The sequence below is a fragment of the Argiope bruennichi genome, chromosome X1 (genome assembly GCF_947563725.1).
Source record: "Argiope bruennichi chromosome X1, qqArgBrue1.1, whole genome shotgun sequence".
Classification (NCBI taxonomy): Eukaryota; Metazoa; Arthropoda; class Arachnida; order Araneae; family Araneidae; genus Argiope; species Argiope bruennichi.
In genome coordinates, this window is record NC_079162.1 from 2,641,230 (window position 1) to 2,666,408 (window position 25,179).

Here is a 25,179-nt window from a genome sequence, read left to right on the forward strand (position 1 = left end):
CTTTATTTAATTCTCAAGGAACTTTCTTTTGTGATCTAATTTTAATTTGCGTTGTTGATTTTGATAAAGTATTAAATGATTAGCATAAACAAAAATAAAGATATTTTCCCCTTTTTTTTAAAAAAAGTATGTTTTTCTATAATGTGAGCAAAATTTTTATGATTTTTAAATTACAGGTGTCATATGGAAGGGATAAACTGACAAAAATTTTCACAGATCAATATTTAAATGATTTTTTTTTAAATTCAGTTTTATCTAAGAAAACAAATTTGTCGAAAAATGTTTTTAAATGCTCTTAAATCTGTCTGAAGTCGTCTAAAAGAATAAAAATCTTACTATAAAAATATTGTTCAACAATTTCAAACAATATATGGTTTAAATACAATGGAAATTAGGCAGGAGTGGTTTTTTGAGAGCCACGTCTGCTCAGATTTTTGTTTCTAAGTGCCCCACACATAAGCGTTCTGTGCTTCAAAGTACAGCGAAGAAAATTGAGTGTGCATTTGTAAGTCATTTAATCCACGGAATGAAATAAAAATTTGGCACTAAACTACAATATAAATGACAAGCTTATATACCAAATTTAATTTATCTCCGTTAAAGTAATTTTGATTTATTGTGTTTAGATGCAGGGCATGAGAATTTACTGGTCAGACGGTCGATTCTTTAACATTGGATCAAAATTTAATAAGTATATATGTTTTATTACTAAAACTTTGTTCCAAATTATATTCATCTATTTACTTTCTGCAATTATCAAGTTCACTTTTATTCGGAAGCCGCACAGACAGACTTCCTGTGGATGAACTTCTGTCAAAATTTAATAAAAGTATACAAATTTGTAATACAAAAAATACAAATGCAAAAATATACAAAAAATATATACCATCCAAATTTCATCCATCTAGCTCAAAACATTCTTGAGTTATCGTGTACCTATAGAGACAGGATTACAATAATAGGTTTTTCAGATTCAGAAGCATGAAAATTCGTCAACATCTTAAGTTCTAATTTTTTGACAAAATAATTTTTTTATATATATAATATTTGATTTTCAATACATATCTTTTGACACATATTTTATATTTTTTTCGTGTAAGAGAAAGTAAAAAAGGTTAAAGTTAAATTTGACTTCTTCAACATTTTGTTTTAATTACTGTCCATGAATGTTATTTCCTGTATTGGCTCAAATTTTTCTAACTAAATTATTCTCATATTAATATATATATATATTCCTACAATCCCATATTAAAAAATTAATTCGTGATAAAAATACAAAGGAATTTAATTATTTTTAATTAAAAAATATCTTTTGATGAATTCTCAATTTTTGATATATGTAAAATAAATTGAATTCATTTTTGCAAAATAGTCACTTTTAATATACTATATATCTGAACTAGACGATGAATGAGTAATGCAAACTGATTATTTTTATTTTGAAATATTTATTTTCCTATGATAAATCATGCATGAAGTGTCGAATTGCTCGGATAAGCCAAAATAGATTCAGTTTCTTTGAGCGAGTTCGAATTTGAATGATATATACTGTTTTCCGTAATCGTAAACATTAAAAATTTTGAACAGTTAGATTTATTTGTAAGAGAAAAAATAGTTTCTGAAGAATTCTCTTTCTAAACTCGCAGAATATAATTGCAACATTTAACCGTAGGAATACGATTAGAGCTTCAGTAAATAATTTCAACAGAAGTGGCTAAACTTTGTCTTCGTTTTTTCTGCCTAGAAATCGTAGTTTTTTTTTTTTTTTTTCAGAGTTTACCAAAAAGGTGTAAAACTGGATACAAATTGGCAAAAGAGGTATCTTAATTCGGTAAAAATATTCCATTACTTAGATTTGAAATTATTTTAATTCAAGTGTTTATAACGTAGGATTAAGGATAGATTTACATATTATTTAGATTAGTTGCTATCTAAGTGACAGAGAAAATATTACTTACATCCTATATTAGTAACAATCGCAAACATAATTTTATGTAATTATTGATAACAATTAACTTAAATATGGCATCACTATTCTTATAAACTTTCAAGACTCCTTCGAATCATACAGTAGCTAAATGTACGTAAATATATATATATATATATATATATATATATATATATATATATATATATATATATATATATATATATATATATATATATATATATATATAAGTATTAGAATCAAGTTAATAGGAAAAACAAAAAATCAAATAAATATTAAACCAAAAAAATTATAAAAAATATAAAAAAAGAATCCGGCCTGAAGACTTTTTCAAGGGTCACCCTCAGGCAGGGATTCAAAGAAAGGGATTTTTTTCTGTGAGGACATACAGACATTGTCTAATAATGATTCCTCGTGACCCGAAAATCCCCTGAAATTATGCTCAAGAGATATACCATTTTAACAGAAAGAAATACAAAACAACAAATTAGAAGAAAATAACCACAACAAAGTAAAAATACAATAACAAAAATAACAATAAAAACAAAAAATATCACTAAAATTAAAATTAAAAACGAAAAGGCCAGGACATACCATCAACAGTCAAGGAAACTTTAAACATCGATTGTGATTCCCTGTTTTAAAAAAAACTAACGGTAAATTATGTAAACAGATGTAGGCTCCCAGCGCTATCTATTGAGTGATCCAATATGCAAGGAAAGTTCTATTTTTATTTAAGCCAAAGGATTAATCCCAAACCACACCTTGTTTAATTAAAAAATTGACATTACAGTAATTTCTAGGAAATTCATTTTTAATTAAATTTTTAAGGAGGTTGTTTGATGTTTCAATATAAGAATTTTTATTATTGCAAACCATTTTGATCCTGTTAACTTGTGAGGAAATTAGAATTTTGAAAATTTTAGAGTTTAGATTGGAATGGTAGTTACATAGTTTTGTTATTTTAAAGTTGAAATCATCCCTTTTATCGTATATACCAACTATTGTTTTATCATTAGCAATTTCGATTTTTAAATCCAGAAAGGTAGCCTCAAGTTGATTTTTATTTGTATCTTTTAAAATTAAATCTTTTGGATAGCAATTAGTAATAATATTAGTATTGTCGAAGTTAATCAAAAGTAGGTCATCAATATATCTCCACCCGTTTATTAAATTATATTTAATTATTTTTTTCTCATAGTAATGCAGGAAAATATTAGCTAAAGCACTTGAGAAAGATGTTCCCATTGGAATGTCCTTGACTTGTTTATAAAAATTAATACCATTGAACACGTAATTTTCAGTAATATTAAAATTACATAACTCAAGCCAGTTATTTTTAAGAATGATATTTTCATTTAAATATTCGTCATATATAAAAGTACAGACCTTTATTAATTTTTCATGAGGTAGATTAGTGTATAAATTTTCGAAATCAAAAGTATTAAGTTTATTAATGTTGTTATCTTTAAGAAATCCAATACTTCTTTGTTACTAGAAATAATAAAGTTGTCTTCATTTTTTATTTTGTCCAGGATAATTTTTAAGTATTTAAAGAAATGTTTACCCATATAGTAATTATAATTGCCAGTGCTACAGGTTACGAATCTGAATTTTAATGGATTATTATGAAATTTAACTGTTGGGAATAAATAAGGATAGTTAAGAGAGCAAGTCTTAGTTTTGGTTGTTTTTTTTTTGCGAAAGCTAGCATTCTTTTATCTAATTCCTTTTTCCCGGTGTTCTTTAACATATAAGTTGCATTAGAGTTATATTCATTAATTAAAAGTTCTTTATAATAATATTTACAAATTAAACAGAAATTATTTGTTGATTTATGTATATATATATATATATATATATATGTGTGTGTGTGTGTGTGTGTGTGTGTGTGTGTGTGTGTGTGTGTGTGTGTGTGTGTGTGTGTGTGTGTGTGTGTGTAGTATGGAAATTTTGGAGTATTTACCAATCAGCCACCAAAGGGATAAAAAATAAGCTAATCAAAAAATATACGATAAAATACATGCATAGTTCGAGGAATTTTGGAAAACACAGCATTAGCTGAAATAAAGATTCTTACATTATCAGTTTACAATTTTCGAGTAATTATAAACTGTTGAATTAGCACTCAGTAACATTTTTTCATCTGTCCGAATCAAAAAAATAATTAATGAGAAGCAGCTGTGATGTGTGTGAGTCACAACCATCTGCATCTGAATGTGGGAAGAGAATCAATAAACATTTCTTAAATATGCTGATTCGGAGGTATATACAATTCTGTATGGCAGGCAAAAGCAAGCGAGGGGAATTTCAAAAATATGATTTATCTATTACTGTTGAAATTTTTCTTTCATGTTAGAATAGGAAAGGCGGCTTTCTTATCAGGAGAATAGTCAAATGTAGAATGAATACTTCATAGATAAGAAACAAAAATTGTATTTTCATGATTTATTCAATTATATAAAATATTAAAATTGTTCATAAAGTATTTATGAACAATTTTTATTTCATGCAACAATTTAAATTAAATTCCATGCAAAATGTTAAAAATTATTAGACTAATTGTAAACTGAATCTCGAGATTTTTAAAAATCTTAATAAGGAAGTTGTAAAGCTAAAATCCTGAGAGAGAGTTGGGCATTGGATAAACTACATAATAAATTTAAATAAATGAAAAATCAAACAGGTGTTTATTTTTCGACAAATTAAAATGCTTTCTAAAATTTATAAAGAAAATTTAAGGTTCCTAACCTAAGTTTAGTTTAATGTATTAATGAAAATAATATTAATATCATATCTTATAAACAAGAGTTAGTATATAAAAAGTTACGCAGTTTGTTTATACAGATATCGCTCTGGTATAAAAAAACGCAAACAAGCAAAGCCAAATAAAATTTGCATACAACCATTTAGAAGAATCGACTTTAAAATATATATTGACCTGTTTTATAAGCTGGGAGAACAACTTTTAAGATTAAATTCTAATACACATTCTAATTATAAGGCAAAGAATAAAAATTTATTAGCTTGACATGAAAAGGTTTTATGCGTAGTAATGTTTCAGGCATTTTAATCTTCACACAATTTGGTAAAGATTTTTTTAGGCCGCCCTTGTTTTTATGATCTCCCGTAGACTATTTGGCTTGGATTGGAACAGTTTTTTGCAAAATGATCCATCGATTTTGGCCCACTCTTCGACCAAATGTTTTCTTAAATCCTGCTTGTTAGAAATTTGATGTTCATACAGTTTTTGCTGCAAATAATCTCACACATGCTCAATTGGGTTCAGGTCTGGATTTTGTGCAGGGCTCCTAATAACACTAAGTGGGGACAGTGGTAGAGGACCCATAACTTGTAAATATCAGCATAACTTATAAATATGTTTCGGATAATTATTTTGGTCTATCTTAAAATGTCTTCAGATTCCCAACTCGCTTGCACTCTGCTTTAAATTTCACTTGAGAATGTCAAGGGAGACATATTTATTCATCATTCCATCAAAAAAAAATGTAATTACCCGGCAACAGTGCTTGTCATACAACCCTAGACTATTTGATTGCCACCTCCATATTTGATTTAAATTTGGCCATAAATTTTTGATATGCATTGCTGCATTTGTTTTCCGCCAAACTTTTTGCTTGCCGTCCGATTCGAAATTGTTTTATTTGCTTTCATCAACAAAAATTACATTTTCTCAAAATTCTTTTGTCTGCTTTACATACTTTTAGCAAAGGCCAGCCTAGCTTGTCGATTTGCTTTGCTGATGTAAGACTTTCTTTGAGGTATTCTGCCATGATATTTTTGTTTTCTTAAGATATTTCTGACAGTTTCAAGATTTATAGATTTTCCAAACTTACTTTTTCATTGCAGAGTCAATTTTACTGCTCTAGTTTTTGAATTAAAGTGAATTTATATCACAATCTACCTCTTTTCACTTTCATTAAATGTCCTTGGACTCCCTGATCTTTCCTTGTTTTGAATACCTTTTGTTTTCTTGAACCTGTGACTAAGGTTAGAAACAGTAGACTTACTCCATTTCAAGATATGTCCTATACAGAGAACTGATTTTCCAGTTTTTCAGTGATCTATTACAAGATTTCGCACATCAACCGATATATCTTTGTTTCTCCACTTTTTTTCTATAAGCATTCTTATTCCTTGAAATTTTTAAGTTTAAAATTACAGTCTAAAAAAAGTGGTATTAAATTCAATTTTATTGATGTGCTATATATTTGCTGAGTTTCTCAATTTAAAAGTGTCCCAATACTTTTTTTGACTCTTATTTGCCTTTGAATTATATTTGGAAAGTTATATCAAATTATAATTCTAAAATACCAAATAAATTTTCCTTACAAATTGTACACCAAATGTTAAAATATTTATTGATTTACTTTGTTTATATTTTAATATGATAAATAGTTTTATAAATAGCTTTGTAGTTATTCACGCCAAGTGTCCCAATACTTTTTTGAGTGACTGTATATTAGAAGTTAAATTGACTCCGTGTTTCCAAAAGAAAGGCAATTGATGTAACAATTCACTGCGAGATGGAATACATATAAATTTTGTGACATCTCATAAAGATAAGCAAAACTGGTTTGATTCGACCCCATGCAAGTAATATAGAGATAAAAGAGCTAGTGCAATCACAGCCTCTCGCAGCCGAACAGCTGGATTCGTGTTTTTATAACCTTGAAAAAAGGGAATTAATACGCAGATATAAGCTTTTCTCTCTCGCATCCTACTCACTAATTTTTTTCTCCCTTATTACAAATTTGTATTTAGAAACAGAAACGGCTGTAAAAAATTAGAAATCGTCGTTAAATAATTACATTTTTAAATGAAACTAATTAACACATTCAGTTTTGATTAGGATAAAAATAATTTTCATGTGTTTTTTTAACTTTAAAAACTATTTTTGTGTACAAACTTTATAAAAAAGTAATTTTTTCATCGATTGAAAGTTTTTTTTAAATTAAAATGACAATATTAATTTAATCAGATGACTTTTTTAAAATGCCAAAAATTAATTTGCTCCATATTAATAAATCAGACTAACAGTTTGTTTTTGATTTAAAATGTTAATAATCTACTTTAATTTTTTTTCTTTTTCTTATGTTCTTCCAGAATTTTGCCAATGAGTTCTAGCAATAGTTTTTCGTGTTATTCTTGTTCTTCATCAACAAAAAAAAGTTTTTTACAAGTATTGTATATATTGTCTTTTAAAATCTATAAAAAAATTGCCAAAGTATTTAAAAAGTAAAATAGTAGTATTAAAATTATGGATATTTCTAATTCTCATTGTTGTTTACCAATAGTACAAACAAATACATACAAATTTCTTTATATCAAAACCGTTTGCATCTATCAAATCATTTATGAAATGTTATAGAACGAATAAAAATTTAAGCAAAACTTCATTGGAAGGAATTGGTTTTATTGAAAAGACAAAACTTTTGATTTTGCGATTGCAGAAAAATATTTCTTGTGGTATTTGTTTCGAAGTCGATGCAGTAAAAACGACGATATTTGGTTAATTTCCATTTAATTGGATGTTTAGTCATTGTTTGCGCTTAGAAAAATTGATGCCAATTTTGTCATAAGTATTAAATGTAGATGTTTGGTTTAATTAGGCCCGGTTATATAGGTGGAGATGTGAAATGTGCACGTATTTATGTGTAACAATAGTGGCTATCATTTACTAAGATGAAGGAGATAAAAATATTTCGTTTGCAAGAGATTTTTTTTGCATGTAAGTTGTTACATATAAGCATATCAAACGCAAACAATCTTACGGTCACTTAAAAAAAAGTTGTAAAATTATCGAAAAATTATTCAAAGAAAAAATTATTTTTATAGAACCATAAAAAACACTTTTTTTGTTTGGTGGCATATACCGGTTCAGAATCTTCAAAAAACTTATTAACTTCTTATATAAATCGAAAAAGACACAACAAAACGAGTTCAGTTTAACCACAGAAATGAAATGTAATCTGTTTATAAAAAGGACTACAAGCCGGCGTCCTGGCCTAGGGGTAGCGCGTCTTCCCCTCGATCTAGGCTTTCCGGGTTTGAGTCCTAGTTCGGGCATGGTTGTTCTCTTCCTTGTGTTTTCTCAGCGAGGTGCGTGAATGAGCCCCCCCCCTCCCCGTAAAAAGTTGTTCTGCAAGCAAGTGTGTGTGTGTGCTATCTTTGTTTGAGCTAGAAGTCAGACTTCTGCCCTCGGGTGCTCAGGAGTCTTTACCCTCAGAAGCTAACCAAACAATCAGCGGTGTGGTTTCTCCGAAACATCTCGTATACGCCCAAATAACGATTTTATATTATCCTCATCCCCTTGCACATAAAAATTAGATCAAGGAGACACAAGTATATATTTAGAATCCTGCACCTAAGTGTCCATTCTGTGCTTTTCTTTGTCGACAGATTGACAACAAAATTGGACACAAAACTACAGTTTTAGTAGCAGAATCATAAACTCTCTTCAGTTTATCTACGTTGTTGCGTTTCTCAGTCATCGTGTTTACATGCATGCGGATTTGCTGGTCTACAGACGGTCAAACTTGTTCAGATTTGTTTCTAAATTTTATATCAATTTACAGTTCAGCTTGTGTATAAATTTGTGAGATTGTATACAAATTTTACTTTTCCCACTCGCTGCGTTTTGTAAATATGCAGGCAAGTAGGCAGAAAAATTCCCTAAAAATGTATTTCGCTTAAAATTTGATAAAAAATAATCTACAAATTTGGTGTAAAGACCAAATAACAAATTTCATCCATCTAGTTTAAAATGTTTTTTTAATTATTGTATTTGTAGATATACAGACAAACATAATTTCGAATTTATGTTTTTCAAACTCGGGGAAGGGGCACGGTGGCCTGGTAGTAAGGTCTCGGCTTCGGAACCGGAGGGTTTCAGGTTTGTGTCCCGATTCCACCGAAGAACCGTCGTGTAAGGGGATCTGTTGCACGTTAAATTCGTCATGACCAAACGTCCTCCCGCTGGTGTGGCATGGTGTGGAGAAGGGGGTGCTAGCTCAAGTGTCGTCCTCGTCATCTGACTGAGGCTCAAATTTACGAGGTCCGTCCCAAAATAGCCCTAGCGTTGCTTTAAACGGGACGTTAATATAACTGAGCTGAACTGAACTCAAACTCGGTTAGATTGAAAATGTGGTGGTGATTCGTCAAAATCTCGTAGGCGAATTTTTTGGCAATATTTCAGCATTCCTTTTTTTATGCGCCTTATATGAGAAAGTAAAAAAAGAAATTGCATAGTAAGTTAAATTGAAAATATTCATAATAATCCATTCTGTGCATCTCACGCACTCTTTAAAGCTTTCAGACATCTGACTCCTGTTAATATATATAATGTGGCCCAAACTCGTATGAAAATTATTTTTAAATCGCATTTTTCAACATGGAAAATCGGACTGTTGTTTTAACATTGTTATGATTTGGAAGGATTATTTGTATAGGTGTTATTCTTATTAACCGATCTCAGTTTGTGGTGAAAGTTTATAAGCCAGTTAACAACTACGTCGCATGAGCAATTGCTTTTGTATCATGGTCATGTTACTGGACTGCGAACCACAAGGTTCCAGGTTCTACCCTCACTCATACCAATCCGCCACATTGGTGACCCGGACGTGATTTCAACAGACTGCGAACCACAAGGTCCCAGGTTCTCATACTAATCCGTCACTCATACCAATCCGCCACAAGTTAAAAAAGCACCCCTCGTATCGACTTTCTTTGCTTTCACATCCCGAATTAATTTCATAACTGAGCTATTTATAAGATTAGCATATGCAATCGCAAACTACGAGGCAAGGTTAAAATATTAAATTAGGCTCAATCGGTCTGATATATTATTTTGATATTTATTCACATCTGAAAATTCAATGAATTTTATGTAAAGTTGAAAGATGATTAGTAATTAAGTGATACAAAGATAAACTCCCTTATTTTAATAAGAAATATAGCAAATTCTTGTTATACAAAATTCTATTGCGTAGTCAAGAAAAAAAAAAATTCAGCTATTAATCCCGAATTTCCTTTCTTTCTTTATTTTTTTGTCTAGCATATGAATTTGATCTGAACTAAAATGTTGTGTTTTTATTAAATTTTAATAATTATTAGATTGCATTATATTTCCTAATTAAGTTTAAAATATCGTGAACTTGAAAACGATTTTTTATCAAACACAAAAATTCTTCATAAAATGAAATGCAGAAAGATATTTTGGCCACGTTTTTGAAAACAAATTTCGCCAAACCGACGAGAATGTAGCTCAGAAGTTTGTTCTACATTCAAATAGGTGATAAACATTTAATTTGATTAAAAAAACATTTATGCAAAAAAACCAGACGGATATTAGAAAATATTCTTTGAAAACATCACTCGTTCCCGATTGGATAATATGTGATGCAGATTTCAGTATGCTTTATCATCTTTGAAAACCATTTGCTGAATTTGAGAGAAGTTTCTGGAAACTATGACGTCAAAATTCTGATTAACATATTGTCTGCGCATTACACTTTGCTTTCGCATTTTTAATCATTTTGTTATGTTGTGGTGGTGGGAGAAATGTCGCAGATATTCTGTTCGTTTCGTGTATTCCGATTCAATTTCAAATTTGGAAATGCTATGCAATTTTTTTCTGTTCAAGTTTTTTTGATCTCCCAAGGAATGCAAGAAATAGGTCTTTAATTATCAATTGAAACAATCAAGAGACATCAAGATTAATTTAATCTTCTGTGGATTTGCTAAAATATTGGACAAAGAAAAGAAAAAATGGCATCTTCGAACTTCTAAATTACCGGCCATCTTGACGTTCTCTTGCATGCGTATTTGGTAAGTTTTAACATTTTTCTTGTCTTAGTTCTTTGATGGTTGCTATAACGCTTCTTAATTTTGCGATTTTTTTAATAAGTATCGGATACAGAAGTGTTTGATGTATTGATTATTTAATAATTTTTATAACTGAATGCAATTTTTATTGCTAGATGTAATTTAAGACTAAAAATGTGTAATTAATAGGTATTGGAGAAAATTGAAGTTATTCTTGCATGGACAGTAAAGAACGACTGTACGTCTTTCAAGGAAAGACATTAAGTTTATTGTGTTTAAAACCCATGTTTGATTACTTTGATTATTAAAAATTAAATGTAACAAAATTAATTTAAATGTAGTAATTTTATAATCATTGGAAATAATCGGAATTTGAAATGAAATGTTTATCGTTAGGGAAGAAAATTATCCAATTTTATTCATGCATTTATTTTATTGTATTTATATGCATGACATTAGTAATTAATTTTAAAATCTTGACATGATGTGCTGATTATTTGCGATTTATATAAAATTAATGTACCAAGAATCGTGTTAAGCTCTTTTAAAATTTCTCACTTATGTTTTGAAAAATAAAAATATGGAATTTTTTTTAAATGGTACTCTTTGAATCTTCAAAGATAGTGAAATGTATTGTCATTTATTTTTCATTAAATTGTCACATAATTTTCTGTTAATTTATCAATTGTGAAAAATCCTGAAGTCGTGATGTGTGGTTTTACTTTGTCACCTTTTCTGATACGCATTATACTTTCATATTCGAGAGCATGCTATGATTAAAACGGATTGCTCTTGTTATTGACGATAATCATTAAATTTCATTTAATGCGAATTTTCGTATCCGAGTACATCAGATGAAAAATAAAACGAGTACAATTCAATAATGAGTGAATGGCTGTTTTTATCAATTATTTTCAGATGTGATTTCTTGGTTATCGTTTTTCTTATTTTATAAAAATGAGTTAAATTTTTTGCTGTTTAGTTTTTTAAAAAAAATATATGCCATCGGGATACAATTACACTTTTAAGGTTTGTGTAATTTGTCCTACGAAATTAAAATAACCTGAAAATTGTGCGTCAGACTATTGTTATTTTTTTGGAAAAAAAAAGCACTCGGATGATTCGCATTGGAGTTTCTCTTACGGCAAATATTAGTGCATTTAATATTTATACTCGTATATTAGTGTGTTAAATGATAAAATATGATATATTTTATTAAAAATTAAATTTTGGCGTTGTGAAATGCATTTTGGTCTCTGACGGCACATTTGAATGGAATTCGCGAATTTCTTTTTCGTAATGTTTTTTTTCTTTTATATAATAATTCAAAATATTTTGTTTATCATTCGTTTTATTGTTCAATTAGTCATACTTATTTTATTTCTTAGTATTTGTTGCCAGATCTCAATATCCTATGATTTTTTTTTTTTTAGTTTTTGCCTGTGTAATGTCAGTGTATAAAAATATACAGACCAATTAATCTGTATATGTATTTGAACTTGGTGAATTATACATTTTCTTTTTCTGTCCCCCCCCCGCCCTTATTGTATTTTGGAATGGAATTGAAATTGAGTTTTATAGCACCTTTAGAATACCAAAAACATATTTGTTTAGATTGTTATGTAAGTATATTGAATTGAAAAATTTGCAGTGAGATGGAATACCAAAAAGTAGTAGGTAGGCTAAGTAGTTTAATTTAGAACATTATGAAATTATTCACTAAAGATTTGTAATTCATTAGAATTTCTCAAAATACATTTCTGTAGATTTCAGTACAATCGGCTGGATGAATCATTTTTCTGTTGGTTAATAAAAATGAATAATTAAAGTGTAATGATATGAAAGATAATCAGTATGTCTAAAGCAATCGCTTGCATATATATATGTGCAAATGTAGCATATAATTATATGTCAATTACAATTCAAAGGTTTCTAAGAATTTCCACCAAAAAAGATAACATATTCGTGATGAATAAACTATATATTTGCATAACAAACTTTACTCGTGTCATCGGTATACAGCTAAAATAATTGTAGAAGGGAAAAGGCCATCTCTATTACAGTATAAAATGTTCTTGTAAATTTGTAACATTTTTTGCATGCCGACAATTTATTGATATTTGCTGTTTTACCTTATACAGATATTTTATGACAAGAACATCTCATTTTTCTTCTCTGTTAATGGGATCACTTTTAGTCAAATATCTGTAGGTCGCAAAATTGAAAAATATTAAGGGTTAGAATACCATTTTTCGTGGCTATATAAACCAACGACCATTAACTGCAAAATCTATTGCATACAACGTCTCTTACGAAAAATTATTTTATTGGATAGTGATGTAAATTTTACAACTTAAGTAGATAGTCGTTTTAGTAATTTACTTTTATTTCGATTTACAAGTTACAAAAATGACTTGAAACTTACTTAGCTTTTAGAATCAACTTCTACTATTGATTGATATGAATGAATCAAATGCATGTTTATACTTGACCTCTTTAAATGACCAGATTTTTAAAACAATCTGTAATGAAATGATTCATATGAAACTGAATGACTTTATTTTAAAGTTTTTATTCAGAATCTTAAAAGGATGTTGTACGCGAGTTTTACGTTGTCACTAGAAATGATATTTGAACCTTTAATATTCTTGCAATTTTGCGACATGGGATGTAGTGAAGAATAGTGTGCCCCTGAGTTTGTCGCCCATATGACAACCCATTGGAAAGCTCTTCTCGCAACCCTAATGCTGTTTTTATTACTTTTTGCAATGGTTGAGTTGTACATGAACTACTATATTTTGAAAAATGTTAAATTAAAAATATTAAAAAAATATAGATTAGCGATTTTAATTTTGTTTTTTATTATAATTAAAAGTTTAATAAAGTTAAGCTTATAATTAAGTTATATTATTTTTTTAATGTGAATACGAATAGAAAATATTTATTCTTTTGTAATTTTTAATTGTCAGTATGCGCTTTAAAAATCGTCTGAATTCCTACTTTATGAAATCGTCTGCATTCTCACTTTCAAAGACAGCTGCAATGGAATTCTTCGCAGTTCTAGTAATTCTTTTGGTGTTCTAACGGTTGGTTCCCTTCATAATTTATGATGGCAATTGTGCAAGAATGGATGTCAAGTAAATGGGATGGAAGAGTATTTCGAACCTGCAGAATGCATGAAGGGGAGCGATATATATATATAATTAAGATTTGATGAAGTTCGGAAAGGATGCTTGTTTGAAATTTTATATGGAGAATGGTTTGATATCGAACAGGCAGAATGGATGAAGGGTGAGTGGAATATATTTTTACGAGTTGATGAAGTTGGGAAAAGGATGTTTGTTTGAAATTTTGTAAGGAGAATGTTCCGATTGCTTTTTTCTCCATTCTTTTCTTTTGGTTATGTACTGTTCCTGTTATCCTCACAGTCCTTATGTTCAATGTGCTAGTGAAGCTTACTAGGTTCCCGCTCCCGCTACTAGCGGAAGCCGTAGGATGTTTTTTAAGTTAAAATTTTGCCCGATGCCTTCTACAGATCTGTGGAAGGCACCGGGCAGTCTGGAAAAGATACTTATCAGTAAAAAGTCCTAATTATATGGCGGGAAATGGTAACCATAACTGTTCCGCGGAAGTATTTGTTTATTTTGTTCGCCATATTTATTGGCGACTTGGTATTGTTGGGGCAGCAAGGGACACACTAAAATTCACTTTTACAGCGACTTGTTTTCTGGAGCAAATTATTCAAATTTTTTTTACAATATTTGTTTTTGAAAGTAATTTCTCAGTGGACTTCTAAAAAGCTTCGTTTTAGTGGAGTAGTGCATCGAAATATGTCAAGTAGAATTTAGATGTAGATGAAATGAGACATGTAAACAGCCCCACGAATTTGATTAAATAAAGGCATTTGTTGTATAAGCAGATTTTATTAATTCATAAATATTATAGGTAAAATTACTTCGTTTCGAATTAAAATTTAAAAATAAAAGCTCAATAACTTGATTTTATTTATTGCATTACAACTTTCTTTTTGTCCTACATTTGAATATTACCCCTTATTCGCGTACATTATAAGTAAGCAATTTATTGAAATGTCGCATTTAAAGCATTAAGTTTAATGAATTCCCTTTCTCAATTTTCATTATACACAGAGTATGATTGCCTATTTACCAATGCAATTGAGATTAAATACTTCAGTAAATAACTGCGTTTTTTTAACCCTTAAATGGGGAAGTGCGGTCTGTGAGACCGCTAGCGATTGATTTTCTGTCACCCCTATTCTATTTTTAGCTCAGTTGAATGTATTGACCCTGTAGCTTCCTGTTTTATGACCTTGAATACACGTACACTTTTTGAACCGATTTCAGCAGATGCTTTTTAAAATAATTCAGTTATTTATTTCTTCGAGCGTGGTCTCTAAGACCGCATCTCCCTGTTAGTGTCCCAGTGATAAACAAGGCTTAGCAGTTGGCGCTAAAACTTGGGCCCCGAAATAGCATCCAGTTTACTGATCTTATTATGAAGCAGTACTCCAGACACTTTTAAATGAAGAATAAAGTGATTTTAGTGATAAGGATAATTGTACAGAAGAGTTTTTCGAAAAAAGTTTGCATTGAACTGATTTTGATATGTATGTTCAAACATAATTAAATTTTCTAGTGGTAATGTATTTTCAAAATTTATAAAATATACCAAGAGATATATATACAGAATTTATAGGTTGATTTTTATACTAGTTCTTAACCTGTATATTTAAAATGCCCTAGAAAACCGTGTTATGAAAGTCATACAAGCCGATAAAAACAAGGGCCAATTTTACCCATTGTCATTTTTATTTTTCATATAATTGTTGAATTTTGCATTATATTGTCTTCTTCCATATACTGTAAAAATAAATATAATTTAAAAAGTGAAAAGTTATATGCTTTTTCAAGAATATTATTTATTGTAACATGTAATTTGAGAAGAAAATGTATGTTCCAACGCATTTGCTGTTTTTGATAATATATTTCGGAAAATTTCTAAAATATGTCTTTATATCAAGAAAAATATCTGCAAAATATATTGGCAGTTTTTCATACTAATACATTCATTAAAAAATTTAATTTTAGTGTAAATGAAATGCGGTCTCATAGACCGCACCTCCCCAGTTAAGTCCTAAAATTTCACCTCCCCAGTTAAGGGTTGAAATCAAATTTCGATTCATTCGGTAAATTTTTTTAATCATTACTATCAGCTGAAATATTCTGTTTGTACATTTTCTTAAAAACTTTGAAGATTTCCAAAATAGATGTTTAATGTAAAAGACCAAATGGTTGAAATTATTTAGAATAATAGTCTGCAGTTGCCTCATTTATTTAGTCTTTTCTGTAATCTCTTCCAGCAGCTGCATTGGCAAAAGTAATACCAACGCCTACTAATCGTAACATTTCTTGACGGGAAGTTTGGCTTGAATCTCATGAATAATAATAGGCAAAACTTCTGCAAATGGAACCCCCTTTTTTTTCATCTGCGCCTGTCAAATTGTTTTTAAAAGAAGTCGGCCTGAGATAAATAGCAATGGGATCTGCCGATTATTAGTTTCATAAAATTATATTTACTTTATACAAACCTCTCTCAGATGAATCAAAATAGGGGACGATTAAGTCATAAAAATACAAACGAAACTATGTATTAAAAAGAGTATTTATGCATTACTTTTGCCCAATCCAGAATTCTGTATTCTGTAAGTATACGGGATGTTATGACTAGATATTGCTTAGGGGCGTCATACAGAAGTCAAGGTTGAACTTTACCCCGATAATTTTTCAGTCTAGCTAGGAATTGTTTTGCCTTTCATATGTTATGCAATTTCATTGGAGTGGCTGGCACTTGAAGCTTGCTGACTGCCTGCTATATTCTTCCACTTTTTTTTATTCGGAACAGCAGATTTTAATCTTTATCTGAAGAGCAGTGTGAAATCTTTGACGTTTATTTCGCTTTCAAGTCGCGAGCGTTCATATTCGTACTTAAAATGGATACATTCGTATAAAATTCTCCGATATTGTGTTTTATTCGTCTTAGCATGTATTGTCACAGTATGTAACAATTGATGTGCATTATTTTAGACCAGATTTCTGTAAGTATATGGATAATTCTTGGATCAAGTAACGTTATTCAGAGATGAGGTTTGGGCTAAATCCGAAAAATAATTTTTAAAAAATTCTCCGAAATCCTCTGTGCAAAGAGAAGACTGAAATTTTATCGAAAATAGAAAATCGCCTGTAAGCGATTGCATTAGGTAATTTATTCTTTTAAAAATTAATTATATTTTTCAATATTTTGTTTAATTTTTGTCAATATTTTGTTTAACTTAATTTTTTTTAAAACAGAAGGACGTTTTTGGAAAGTTTTTAAGTATTTATGGAAGTATTTATATAAAATGTTAAAAAAAATCACAATACATCTGTGTCAATTTAAATAACCTACATTTTTGAAAATAAAAATCTGTTATTTGAAAAAAACTACTTTTAAGTATAGAAAAAAAAACAAAATTAGATGCATCATTAAACGCATAATATATATAGTTTTTGATTTTTTTTTTTTTTTTTTTTTTTTTTTTTTTTTTGTAACGCGCTGTTAACCACTTTTGATTTTATGTTAGCGTGAAATTTATCATTTTTAAAAACTTAGACATGCAGCTAACCTGTACCCTGTTTGTCATGCTTTACTTTATTTCTTTTATAGGTTGACATTTTTTTGTTCTTTTTCAGTTATTTTATAATAACTACCAAACTTTCTTTTTTTTAATTCCGGTTTATGGTAAAGGAATTTGATAAAATATCACACTGAAATTTACCATCGTTTTAAATGTTACATTAAAGTAAATGCAAAAGGTAAGAAAAGGACTGCAATTGAAACTTAATGAAAATAGAATAGTTTTGTAAAAGTAGATTAATCAATTTATGGATGATTTTTAAGTATGTGACTGGAAGACTGCAGGTTCGAAATGCTATTCCAACCAATATCCACTATTTAGTGGTAGAATTCCGGATTAGGCAGCAATCTAGGCCGGTGGACTGAGATGAGATTTAGCCCCTTGGCGTACGAATTTATTTAACTAATTAGATGAGGCATATCCTTCTTCGGACAGTAATTATTTTAATTCCTATAATAATATAAGAAACTTTGCATAAGCATTTTTAGGCGATTTTTGTATTTTAAATCTATGGATTTAAAATTCAGTAATTCGACGCGAAAATAAGATGCGTCATTGAAGGGGTTTATTAAAACGATTTTATTTGCCTAGCTGCTAAATTAGTTAAATATTACGAATTCTTTAGAACATAAATGACAATTATTAATTCCTTCACAAATAGAATTGCTGTGTTTTCTATTTGCTTCATTATGCTCAATTTGTTTTTCTAATATTCGAAAAGAACTGGGCATCTGCTTGAATAACGTTTATTTGCAAATGTTTTCATAATTAAAATAAACATAAAATTATATTTTCATAGAATGTGAAGCAAAAATAAGTGTTAAAATGTTAAACTAAATTGATCATTTGTTTTTGTCTAAAACTATGAAACGAGAAGCCTAAATATGCCCACTGCATGTTGTTAAAAATGTCTTAATCCATAGCAATTTGTATCCATTTTTCTTCGTTATTTTTTCTTCAGTATTGTATTGAAAGTAGCTGCCACTTCTTAAATGTCTTTAGTTTTATTAATGTGTTTTATTTTTATTTTTATAAATGTTTTTTTAATACTTATACCCAGTCACTGCATTTGTGTTTTTTATTAATAAAACTTATTCTTTCAGGCAAGTGGTATCATTTTGACTCGTCATTTTGTCGACTCATCATTTCATCCATTCATCTCTTCATCAATGTAAGTTTCATTCAAATTTCAATTTTTTTTTGTGAAGGATTGGCCAAATATATAAGTGCACTTGACTAATAAAAAAAAATTATTTCAAGTAGTTACTATATAAAAAAACATTTACTAGTATCTACAGAAATGAGAAGGTGGTATCGGTTTTGTTTTTGGGGAATTTTCTTACGCAAGAGTCTGCTGAAATCGTTGTCTAATTGCACTAAAAAGCTTTGGATAGGAGGATAACATGTTGGAGGTCCAATTCCGACAGAAAGTTATTTGTAAATTTAGAAATATGGCCTTATAAAAGGCCTTATATGGTGTATTCTATTATTAAATATAAAATTGTCTTGTTTATGTAGCGTGCAAAATTTTTAATTGATTTTCTAGGGTCATAATTATGTGGTCCAATTGCAATAATCATCGGATGATTTAACAATGAATTAAGAATGCAATAGATTAATTGGCTTATGTGCTTGAAATTTTCACATATTCTGTAATATTTGGCGGTGATTTCTCTCCTTAAACCGCATTAATACTAGACCTTGGGACAGGTTAGAAATGCCATGTGTGTTTAATGTCTTTATTCCCAGGATTCGTTTAAGGGCGTTTTATGCTTCGTCGTAAAATGAAGAAACCCGAGTATGCATTTTAGATGGCTTTTATTTAAATTTTTTAAACTAAACTTTGACACAGAATTACAAGGTCATATACCAAATTTAATTTATATAGATTGCGTTTTTGAGTTCTTGCGTGAGAATGAATGTACCAAAAGACGGTCAAGCATTAAACAGGGTTCAGTCGAAATCCAGTACGGATCTGCACTGTAAGGGCGCCAATCATGTATCAGATTCGATACATGGAACTCTCTAAATTTCTATAATTGTTTCTTTGTACTCAAACTTCCGTTAACGGATTTTGAATAGAAATTGATGTAAATTAATAAACTTGATTTACAAACTTCACGCGATTTTTTTTTTTTTTTTTTCATCTGGCTCTAAGTATTTTTGAGTTATACGAGTTCAAAAAGGATTTCATCGGACTAGAAGGATGAAATGTGGGGGATTCGTCAGAATTTCGAGCATGAACTTTTTAATGATTGCAATAAATTCTCTTTGCTTACTTCTTATTCAAGAATGTAAAAAAATGATTGGTACGATTTTTGTTGCTGTTAACTACATAATATTTTTAAAATTCGATAATTTGTGGAATTTTTTAAATCAATTTGATATTTGGTTCCAATTTATAAGCATTTAGTGATTACTTGACTTGAAACCATTTCTACTATTTATGAAAGTCGTTGTCAGACAATATCAAAGTATCTGACTCCGAAACGGAGAATAACATTATTTTGGATTACAATAGATTAAACTGACACATGGAAAAATTGACGGATTTTGTTAGAACCTAAAGACGAAATAAAAGCATAAGCAAAAATATATACGCATATTTTTAAATTTTGCTTCCTGGTAAAACTTGTAACAATTTTCCTCTTGTTTAATGCAAATCATTGTGTCCCATTTTTCAAAATTCTTTCTGAATTTATTATTAAATGGAATTTCGGAGAATATGAAATAAATGGCGGATGATCCATCTAAATATTCAAAACATTGTTACTTCTGTTTTAATTATGAAAATTTTATTGTTTTTTTACATTATCATATAAATATTAAATATAATTTATATTTGCTTATTTAATAGTTTTAATTCTTTTCCTATTGTTTCTATATTTATTTTAGCCAAGATTCTTAGATGATATTTTACTGAAAACAATAGGTTTTTGTTTATTAGTGTATTTTGTAATTTTGTATTTCTAAAATTTTTGATTAGACGATTCAAAAATGTCATTAGATCACTAGTTTCAAATGATAATATTTATTCTAGACTGTTCTCTATCACTTTCTGTAATTATGCGTTATTTTAAGATAGAATAATCAATTTAAATCTAATCTTCGACAAATTTATTTTCAAAAGTTTAAGGAGACATAATGACGCAACATAGTTTTTTACATAACTTGATCGTTTCTTAGTATGATTTTAGTCTCGCAAAATTTCGGTACTAGTTATAATGTACCAATTATTTTCAATTGTCCTGTTGTAAATATGCTTTTATTTGACAGTGAATTTTAATCATGAAGTGTGAATAATTACAAAATTTTATGTAAAAGAACATTGATGAAGGTAAGTAGTTGCATACTGTGTAAGCTTCCTAGACTGTATGAAAGCAGTTTATACCGTCATGTGAGTATTTTGAATTACAGCTTTAATTGTGGATATATGCCTTTTGCATTTCTATGGCCATTGTGATAAATAAGCGTCCTTCAGATTAGAATTCCCTTAGTTTAAAAAAAATACTATCTACTAAAGTAAAAATACTATCTACCAAACCCAGTCCTCTAAAATACATTATATTCATTATTTTTCTTTATATTGTTGAATTCCCGGATTGCCTTTCATCTGGCGCATTTTTTTCCCCTAAACCGTCATTGGTGATAAAGCAAATTCATGCTATTTAAGCATTTATATTCTTTACCAAGACATTCATAGATTTCACACATATTTTCTTTTGTGAAGTCGGGTATTTCTCGGTATTCTGTTTAATTTCGGTTCGAATTGATTAAGTTTCCTTCGAGTCTCGGTCTTTTGATATTGGGTTGAATAATAGTGCATTATTAAAATTGGTATATTTTGGAATAATTTATTTCTATTTTTTGAATAGAGGTTAAACTATTGCATTAGACTGTAAGCTGATCAATTAGAAACGTTCTTTTTTTTTTTTACGAATTTGATAGAAATTCCATGAACTATTAAAATATATTGATAGTGTATCAAATACAAATAGTCAATTCTTATCCGTTTCCTTACGTTCACATAAATCTTGGATAAATTTACTAAAACTGAGCCTCCGCTTAAATAATACAAACGTCAAGACCGCGCAGTCGTGGTTTACTATAAATAATTAAAAATAAGGATACCTTCACAAAGCTGCTAAAATAAAAATGTAAGCTAAAATAAAGCATTAATATTCTAAGCTAAAAATATGAGACAAAGGTAATTTATTGAGTTAGAACGCCCATGCGTAGGGATACAAAAGCTTAAATTCGTCACTGGAATAATGAGTCATATTAAAAAGTTTCAGATATTAAATTTTAAAATTAATTTATATGTGAAGATCATATATAAAGGACATCGTTAAAATCACATTTTCTAAACACTAATGAATGAGTGAATTTGCTGTTTGAGGAATCTCCTGTTAATAATAAAAAGATCACATAAAAATAAACTAGTTTCTACTTAAAAATAAGATGCATTTTGCGTAAAATTTTTTTAATATTCATTTACAGTGATTATTAAACTGGAGAAACTTGAAAAGAGGATTTTCTAAATTAACTTTAAAAAAAACAATTACGCCTGGTCATTTTTGGATAATGAGCACTATTTTATAATAAAAGGACAATTCAGGGTTCTTATTAAATATAGGAACAAATAATAGATGCATATACAATCTTAAGATAGAATTCAGGACAATCATAGGCGTCTTCTCTCTAAATTGTCCCAATTTATATTTTTCAAAAATATCTTTCGAGCAATAAACAACTCGGTTATCGGCAATAGGTACGAATTTTTTTTTCGGTCATTTCTTTGAGGACTGTTTAATTGCTGTGATTGAATTGCTGCTTTCCTTTTTTTTCTATTTAAATAACCTAGAAAGTCCATTAAGTAACTATTTTATCATTGAAGGTTCAAGAGTTTTAGTTGGTAATAATTTTGCTGTTGAGCTTACCAAGATCCCAAGCGTTTTTCCTAGTTTTTGTTTAGCCTCTTTCGTGAAAATTGAGCTAATTTGATCAGAAATGTAATAGAATGAAGTCGTACATTTTTATCGATATTTAATTGCTCTATGCCATCAGCAAAGATGAAACATCCAAAAATTTCTTTAAACGCATATATACTTGTATCAATATAAACCATTCACTTGAGTACTTTTTCAGTTGTATTTAACGATGAATTGCTGCTGAATGTTAGCTGGAAAAAATATTTTGCCGTTTGAATTGTTTTATGTTTGTTTAAAATGACCAATGGAATACTAAAATGAAAACTGTTTATCCTATCGTATTCTTCAATATTTTTTTTCAAAAAGAGTTATATACAATATTTTTAATTGTTATTAATCCTATTCAGTTATTGTCTCTTTCCTTTGCATATGCAGGAAAAATTTAGTCCTCAATTCGTAAATGAGTATTCATTATTGTCAAATTCATAGTTACACTCAGTTATATTCATTGATTTTTCATAAAAGTTGGCTTTATTAAAATAATTACAAGGTGATATGTATCAATCTACAAAGATAGTAAAATCATTAATTTAAAGCACTTTCTAGGCTGTATGTTTAGCCGAAGTTTCAAGATCAAAACGTTTACCATACTTTCGCATCAGGAATAGATAGTTACGGTTTAAAAGACTGCGTATACGGATTTGATGCTTTTAAAAATATTTAGCTCTTAAATTAGGTGAAAACTACAATGTTACCTCGTTTAAGGAAAAAATTCTTTTGGATGATAGTTTGGATCAAATTTGCTTTGTTTTGCAATAATTGCATCTAAATTGTGCAATAACTAATATTTTCAAATATTTTTCATATTTAGAAAATTAAGATTAAGAACTTTTAAAAAAATAGTCCTTTTTAGAAAGTTTTCCGTTAATATTTAATTTTGCTGTACATTTTTTTAAAATTCTTATAAAATCTTTATTAAAATTAGATTTGATTTTGGAAGCCGAGAATTTATTTTTTTTGTAAAATTTCAATCGGTCAAAATTCGAATGCTCCATTTTTATTCTTAAAACTTTTTACTGCTACGATTTTTGACATTTTAGTGGAGACGATTTCGAAAAATTGAAATTGAGAACTTTAAAGGTTTAAACACAAATTTTATAAAACCGGTTTATATAAAATGTTTTTCTCTATAATAAACAAGCATGTTTAAATCGGAAAGTAGCAATTTAATAATTGTTACTATATCAATATAATTAGTAATTGTTAAGCAAAAATTAAAAACTTTTTATTTGATAACATTTTTCTAGTCGACGAATTTACAAAGTCATTCTCCTTTATATTAAATTTATTCTTTTAAAAGCAGTGAAATAATTGTAAGCTATTAAAAAAAAATAACGAAAGTCTTGAAACAGGTCGGCTGTTTTCAGAAAGACATGGAATAAAAAAAAACACTGCAAAAATTTTAATCGCAAAATTTTTTGCTTGAAACAGTGCTGTAATGTAAAGAGCTATTCCAAATATTGACTTTGAAATTTTTAGTTGTATCCGCAGTGTCTTTAATTTTGATTTAATTAACGAATTTGACTCTCAGATTTTGAAATCTCTTATAAATTGATTTATTTGAAACATCCGATTTATCGTCTTTGTCTTGACATTTCACATAAAATTTTTTCATTGAAAATCTTTTAATTGATATTTCATTAATTAAAAGAACATTTTCAAACCTTTTCGAAATTTAAGTAATAAAGGAATTGTGTTGATACCTTAAAAATGCTAGCTGTTTTTGTTTTGTAAAATTATCCCAAATAAGGAGCGACGATAACACCTACCAAAACAATTGCATCACTGACTAAATATTTTTTCGAATTTTTCGAAGACTTAATCAAAAGTTTAGAAATGGTTTGAAAATTTTCATTCCAACGGTTTTTAGGATATCAAGTTCCATACAGATGACCTTAACAATTTAAAAATTTTAATCTGTAAATAATATTTTGAATTATAAATATATCAGCGCTTGCTTTTAATTTTTGGACCCTGTTTTCTTCAAAAAACGAACAAATGAATGTATCTTAATCTGCTTTGCCTTTTAAATGACTGAATCCTTTCTCTTTTGTTAAAATGAAAAAAGAAATTTAAATGTAAAAATTTCATGTTTAAATCTCTATTACTGAAAATAATAATCGAGTTTGAGAACTGTTTAAAATTCTTTTCAACATATTCTTTTTGAAAAATGTAGATCCGTTTTGCATAAGCTTTAAGAAATCTCTTATTTTCCTTGTTTGTAAAATTTTGCAAGTTTCAAAAGTTATCCTTTTGATCGGAGTGCAGGCTAAGAAAATGCCATGCATTAGTTATTTCAAAGAAGTTGCGAGTTTTTTTAGTAAACCGAATTAAAACAGTAGAATTAATCATTTTCTCAAGTGCCACTTGTGCCTGAATGATATTTTGAGCTTATAAAATAAAATTTATAAACAGCAAATAAATCATTTGTAGATGTTAAACTTCGTTAAAAAATATTCAAATTTTCCAAGGCTTACTCACTTAAACTAAAATTTTTAACTCTGTAATCTAAATAGAATACTAAGAAATCTCAACTATTATCATCTAATGTAAACGGTATATAATTTTTTGCTGGCAATTTTATCGTTAAATTATTTGTATAAGCTATGAAAGGGGGGAAATAAACATGATTTAAAGAAATGACTGAGATGTCTCTCTATACGTAGAAGGAAAATATTACAATAATATGTTAATAAATA

General features: G+C 28.7%; 1 long non-coding RNA gene across 1 annotated transcript in view; it reads left to right on the forward strand.

Moving 5' to 3' along the window:
* Positions 1 to 10,528: 10,528 nt before the first annotated feature.
* Positions 10,529 to 25,179, forward strand: part of LOC129958837 (uncharacterized) — a 50,610-nt gene continuing 35,959 nt past the window's right edge. The window contains exons 1-2 of the long non-coding RNA XR_008783329.1: positions 10,529 to 10,798; positions 18,593 to 18,660. This is a non-coding gene — a long non-coding RNA (uncharacterized LOC129958837). The remainder of the gene's footprint in view (positions 10,799 to 18,592; positions 18,661 to 25,179) is intronic.